Here is a 5,201-nt window from a genome sequence, read left to right as displayed (position 1 = left end):
CCTTGCTTTCGTTCTGATGGGTCCTGACTCCCTTACAGCCTCGGTTACTTGGTGATTCTGAACTCACCAAAGGGCTCAAGCAAATTGTGGTGAACCAGAAAGAGCAACAAACAGCACAAACCCCATTGATCTTTGGCTCAATCCATCGTAGCAACTGAGGGAGTCGTACCTTGGACTTCCCACCAGTTTGCTCTAGGAGACACTTTCCAGGGGCTGTGGGTTGTTGGTATGAAGGGGGATATACATTCCTCTGCCTGGACGAGGTGCCACAGCTCCTGCTTCTGTGTCTGATTAATTGGCAGACACGTGAGTCTCAGGGAGCAGCCGTTGAATAGACATCATGGAGGGTCGTGTAGCTAAAGTTAAAGCAGAATCAAAATATAAAGTGTTTGCCAGAGCAGATGTTTTGCTGCTGGTAGGGCTGTGCTGTGCACACCAGCAGTGGGCAGTCAAAGTCCACTCTAGTGTCCACCCAGTGTCCAACCTGCACCGAAGGTGGGAGGCTGGAGACGTGTCCCCAGCAGCCAGCAGAAAGAAGTAGTTTTGCCTTGTGATAGAGACTAGATTTTCCCTTGATCTTAGTGCTGCCCTGGAAACTAGCACCTGAGTAGAGTCTGCAGGCCAGAGAGAAGCTGGGAAGAAGGTTCAATGCAAGGAAGAAGGTAAATGAGCTTTAATTTATTTTCTGAGACAGATGACATCATTTCTTCCCTCCATGTCACAGTCTTGGGCTCTTGTATTTTTCATGCTTCATTACAAGTGTTTGTAATTATATGAGTGGCTTCAGAGCCAATTAAGCCTTCATTTGGAGGCTGCTCTGGATGCTGGAAGCCCTCCATTAGCCTGGGCTTCTGCCAGGGAAAAACACTACATTGTTTTTTAACAACTGCACCAGCTCCTATCTGCTTAATGTTGATTTTCCTATTAAGTTCTGCTAATACTTTTCTAATTGTGTGAGCTGGGCCTGAAGCCAGGCTGGGTGATTTTTGCCAGCTGCTTCCCAGGCTGAATCAGAGATGAGTGAAACCCTCACAAACACTTCACTGTGCACGTGTTCGGTCGCATCTCAACAGCGACCGTTCTCCCCAGAACTGACTCAGGTTCTTATTTGTGCCCCCTGTGTTGTTTCCCAAGGCAAGGCCCGCACAGTCAGAAGATGTGGATGTGAGGGAGCGTACTTTCCGGAGCACTAAGGGCCTGGCATTGCGTGCAGCTTACCCTGTGAGGTACCAGAAAGGATGCCATGGAAATCAGAGGCCAGCCCACATCTCTGCTCATGGATGAGCCATGGACTGTGGGTCCTTTGAAGCAGGTAATACAGTACCACCTGCCCAGGAGGGAATATTTACAAGCAGAAGGACTTGTTACATACATCCACAGGTCTGGGTGTTCACAGGACGTGGAAGGGAAGACACTGACACCATGGCAGGGTAGGAGATCTCAGCCACCGTATTGAGGCAGAGCGCTCAGGGGTGCCATTTTCTGCTGGGGATGTGTTACTTAGGAGAGGGTGGTATGACAAACCTGCTGGGTCAGTCACTTCTCACTGTGTTCGAGGCAGGGGTGTGATGTGGACCACATCTTCTCCTGCTGTCTAACTGGAGAGGTACCACCTGGCTACGGGCCAGGCATCTCTGTCCAGGCTCTGTCTGGAAGCCTTAAGGAAAGACCTGTCTAACTGGAGAGGTACCACCTGGCTACAGGCCAGGCATCTCTATCCAGGAGCTGGTTCTGGAAGCCTTAAGGAAAGATGGGATTTTTTTCTTTTGGGAGCAAGTGTAGGGACAACGTCTAAACAAAATGTGTGTCGTATCATACTGGCAGAAGAAAGGTTGCCCGTTCTCTGTGAGTCTTGCTGAGAAATAGAAGCCATTAATAGCAGATGACTGACAGCCATCAGTGGAGGAGACCCACAGTCCACACATTAGAAATGTGTCCGTCTCGAGCTTTTTCTTTCATCTTCTAGTTCAAAAATACATACATACATATCTTAAATGAAATTTAAGCAAATGTGTAGATTTATTGCTAAGTAGGGATGAAACTAAGCACATACGGTTTTATTTCTAATTGAATTGCATATTCTTTAATTAAAAATGATCAGGCAAATAACTTAATAGAAAAGCTTGTTTCATTTGAATTTGCTCTGAGTAATGGCTATACCTTTAAATTAAAAAATCGATAGGATGGAAATCACTTGTTTTGAATTTTTCATTTTAGAAATATTGCTATATTTTAATTTTAAAACTCTTGCAGCTCTAATATAAATAATACACACTGGTCAAGTTGTAATGCCTTATTACATCCTAACACTGACAAATGCAAGAGAGATTTACCGTGTCTCTCAGCAGCTTGTGTTTGGAGCTGATTTGCTTCTGAGAGCAACAGCCCCTTGTTTCAAGCCCCCCACAAACCTGGCTCTGGACATGGTTGCTGCCATTCACTTCACAGCGAGCCTGGGCCAGTGCTGCATGACAGAGGCCACCAGAACTCACTGATGGCCACAGGACCACCTGCAGTCATCGCACACATTTGGATTGTGTAGATGACCAGGTCTCATCCCACAGACCTTTTGGAGAATTTATTTTTCAAGGGTTTATTCCTCTACTAAGATGGGATTAAGCAAATGAGAAAGGGTGCTGAAAATGTGGGTGTTTAAGATAGAAAATAAGTTCTGGTGGCAAAAATCATCATAAAAAAAATCAGCATGAAAAAATAAAAATAAAATCTAAAAAATGGCCATGTAGCAGGTTCAATACCTAATTCATCTTGGAATTTCTGGCAGCAAAATGTACCTCCTGCCTAAGGTGTTTGGTCCACAGAGAGGAAAGTTTAGAGAGCTTGAAATTCATTGCGACAGAACACTACTGAACAGCCAAACAAGTCATTATTCTAGATGGTTTCCTGGTAGCATAAAAAAGCAAGAAGGAGCCAGGGCTATTTTAGAGCAAAGTTGAAAACACTAATTGACTTTTACTCACTGGGAAAGAAGACGTAGCATGACAAATGGCTTTGTGGTTTGAAGCATTAGAGAACGAGGAGAGAGTTGCTGGGTAATGGGACTCTACTGGGCAGAAATGGCTGTGTTAGGATTGCTGTGAGCAATTTGCGAGATGTGCTCGTAAAGCACAAGAGGAGTCAGCAGGACCCCAGCTGATGCTGTGTGCCCAGGCAGAAAGTGAGGCTGTAGAGTGGTGAGGCTGGAGAGGAGCAGAAACTGGGCAGCACCTAATGGTTGCCTTCCTCTCTGGGATGAGCAGTTCTGTGCCGCTTTTCCTGGGGAAGTCAAAGATGGCTCTGCCCATCTGAGGAGAAGGCTCCGAAGAGAGACGTGATGTCAGAGCCCTGAGGGCACTAACAGGACTTAGTTGCCCTGACCAGCCTCACCTGGGTCCCCACCCACACCCTCTACTCATGGACCAGGAGCTCTATTTAAACTCAGGCCTTGGGTCCTGAGCTATGTTGTAGGTAGGTCTATCTCCACCCCCTGCTGCTCCTGATAGGGCTCCCTAAATGCCCCTTGCCCTGATCCATCTTAGGGCTGCGGATGGACCATTAGCTGCTCCCTGTGCAGCCTGCCCTGCTCAGGTGCTGTGGGACAGTGCCCATCAGTGAGGGCACAGCTTATATTGGGGTCACCCTTAGCTCCTGGCTTGTTCCCTATGATGGAACTTCTCCACTTCTGCTGCTTTCTAACACGTGTTTTGCAGTGTGCCCTCCTGAGAAGGTGACTGGAAGTCTGATGAGCTGCAGAGGGGTCACCAGACAAGTCTTCTGTTTTGTCGCCTGTCTTCTGGAGGTGAGATGCCTTCTAGCTACTGCAGTCGAAGACATTTATTTGTTGAAAGAATAAGATATGAGTCCAGTGCTCCTCATTTTGCATCATATGCATCAGGGTTTGTTCCAGCTGCTGGAAGAAGTGAGTTCAGAAATAATCCAAGGGTCAGTTTTCTAACATTAGACTGGAATTGTCTTTATTTACTTTTACAAAGTTGGCCAAGGCTCAAGGCTCTCTAATGTTATGTATCCTTCAGTAAACACAATTAACTGAAAACTCAGAAACACTGATATCATCTTTTCCCTTGGGACTGGTCACTGTGAGCTGCTTTCTCCAGACAGAAAATCAACTTTTCCCCAGGGTTGCAGAGTAAGTGGAAGTCCATTTGGCTCAAAACAAAAAAAACAACCATGGAGGGAAAAGAAAGGAATGATGCAGCCTAGCTTGGCTTATTGCGGTGGTCAAAGGGTAGCAAAGCTTGGTAAGAGTGGGAAGGTCTGGATTGTGAAGGGCAGCTGCACTCCCCATGTTGAAGACAGGCTGTAGAGAAGCAGTGGGTCCCTGCTATTGAACAGCAGTTCTGTGTCTGTCTCTGAGGCAGCCAGGCGGGATCATTATGAGAAGGATATGCTGTGCACCCAACATTTAACCAAAAACCGTATGTGGGTATCAAAGCTGAATTTTAGACTCCTGTTTGACCACCTACTCAGTAAGCCCTGCTGAGGGAACACAGAAAGGCCATCTAGAGCCTCGCCGAGGTTCAAAGCCGAGGCAAATAAACTGCTTTTGTAGTAGGAGCTATTCTAAGTGGTATTATAAGCCCTTCCCGAGGTAGTCCAGCCTAGTACTTCATGATTTTACAGCTGGAAAAATCTTGTCTGCTGTCTAATCTAATCCTTACTTGCTGTAATTCAGGACAAACATTTCTTGTCCTTAACAAGCATGGACATGCTGAACAGTTTATCATCTTCCTCTCCGTAACTGCAGCCTTTTATGGATGTGACATTTAGGTACTTCGTGTATCGTTACCCTGTGTCTCTTTGGTCGGCTCACTTCTAGATTGAACAAACTCTTATTCTTCCATCTTTCCTTATAGGTCTGTGATCTGGACTCTCTCCAGTTGGTCTACAGCCTTCTTGAAGAGCAATACCCATCGTCCAACCTCTTAGTGAAAGTCTGAATAAGGCAGAGCATATTGATTATCCCACATATACAGTATAAGAGATTTGTAACAGAAACATTAAGGTTGAAGTGAAGTCTGAATTGGAATGTGTTTGTAAACAATGGGGGGAAAACAACAGCATGAGGATTAAAAGAATGACCTGTGTTGATAATGTAGAGCACTGCTCCCAGAACCGGGTTCCTAGGATGCCATTCTTGGTTGTAAAACTGAAGAATGTGTTTATAGCATGACCAAAAGGCCTGC

At 45.9% G+C, this 5,201-nt stretch overlaps 1 long non-coding RNA gene across 1 annotated transcript; it reads left to right on the top strand.

The window, feature by feature from the left end:
• Nucleotides 1–373: 373 nt before the first annotated feature.
• On the top strand, nt 374–5,201 carry LOC106888940. The gene is made up of 4 exons (XR_001412231.1): nt 374–662; nt 1,135–1,312; nt 3,708–3,796; nt 4,872–5,201. It is a non-coding gene; the product is annotated as an uncharacterized LOC106888940 (long non-coding RNA).

Source organism: Calidris pugnax, unplaced genomic scaffold (assembly GCF_001431845.1).
Source record: "Calidris pugnax isolate Ruff unplaced genomic scaffold, ASM143184v1 scaffold63, whole genome shotgun sequence".
NCBI lineage: Eukaryota > Metazoa > Chordata > Aves > Charadriiformes > Scolopacidae > Calidris > Calidris pugnax.
Note: the sequence above shows the minus strand (reverse complement) of the source record. Positions and strands in the feature narration are given on the sequence as shown.